This window comes from Lepidochelys kempii, chromosome 15 (genome assembly GCF_965140285.1).
Source record: "Lepidochelys kempii isolate rLepKem1 chromosome 15, rLepKem1.hap1, whole genome shotgun sequence".
Taxonomy (NCBI): Eukaryota; Metazoa; Chordata; order Testudines; family Cheloniidae; genus Lepidochelys; species Lepidochelys kempii.
The window spans coordinates 15,470,270-15,471,699 of record NC_136394.1 but is presented as its reverse complement, the minus strand read 5'-3'; positions in this window follow the sequence as shown (position 1 = coordinate 15,471,699).

The window sequence follows — 1,430 nt, the reverse complement described above, 5'->3', positions numbered from 1 at the left end:
TCCGAGACGGAGAGAGAGAGAGAGAGCGCGCGCCGCCCCGCCTTCACGGAGATGCTCTCCGCCCATTGGCTCCGCCGCCTGCCCTCAGGGAGAAGCTCTCCCCCCATTGGTCCCGCCCCCTGGCCTCAGCGGGAGGCTCTCCGCCCATTGGCTCCGCCGCCTGCCCTCAGGGAGATGCTCGCCCCCCATTGGCCCCTCCGCTTGCCCTCAGGGGAGATGCTCTCCCCCCATTGGCCCCGCCCCCTGGGCTCAGCCGGGGGGGCTCTCCGCCCATTGGCTCCGCCGCCTACCTTCAGGGAGATGCTCGCCCCCCATTGGCCCCTCCCCCAGGGACAGCCTCTCCTGCCCCTCTCCTGGAGAGGCACCTCCCCCCCTCCACTGAGCGCAACCCCCTCCCCCTGTGCCCCCTTTGCTCCGCTCTGCTCCTGGGGCCCCGCCCATGCTCACAGGCCCTCTCCCCCTGGCCTTGTCAGGGCTGCAGCAGGGCTTGAACCAGCCGCTCCCTCGGGCCCTCATTGGCTGGGAGCCACCCCTGCCCTGCCTCTCCCCCCAGGCCCCACTCCTGCCCTGCGCCCCCCCAGTCGCTCCTTTTTCCCGCCCCCTCCATTGCTCACGGCTTTCCCCCCGTCCCACCCTCCCTGCGTGGCTCAGGAGGGACTCTGCCGCCGAGCCGGGGCTGGGAGGTGCAGCCGCCAGACGCAGGAAGGAGGTGGCCTTGGCTGAATAGGGGCTGGCATGGGTGAGGACTCGGCACCTCCCCTGCCCACAGTAACCGCACTTCGGGTGTCTGGTCAAGAACTGGCCACCCTACGTTCAAAGCACCAAAGGTCCGAGTCTCACTGGCAGTGCCCAGTATTGCCACTCTAAGCACTGAAAAATTACAGGATTTTAGACACCCAGACTAATACATTTGGGTTCTTTTTATTCTGGTTTTCGAGCCTTTAAGATTCATGTTTTCCAGCTTTTGTTCCTAACCATGAAGGCTAAAAACCTCCTTTAAAAAAAAAAGAAAGTTGAAAGTCTCAGTAGATCACCTGACTCTGGGAGCTGGGGCTTTAAGAGTAACACCAAATATTGTGAGAGTCACAATAAAATCATGAGCATTGTCAAAACTGCCTGCACCTTATGCAATCATTTGCAACAGTGCATGTGGGTAAATAACACAACTATTCTGAGGTGGTAGTGTTTTGCACGCACTGCACAGGAATAAATGACTACAGAAGGGCAATGGAGCATCAGGACCCATGTCGTCTAACATTGATCAAAGCAGATCTTTTGGACACAGTGCTTATGACATGGGCAGCCATGGAAGCCCTCTTTACACCAGGGGTCTGATTCTTCATTGTCATGCACCTTGCACAGTTCACACCACCACAAGTGGCAAAGCAGGTGTGTGTTGCACCCCCAATAACTACACAAGGTTCAAGGCA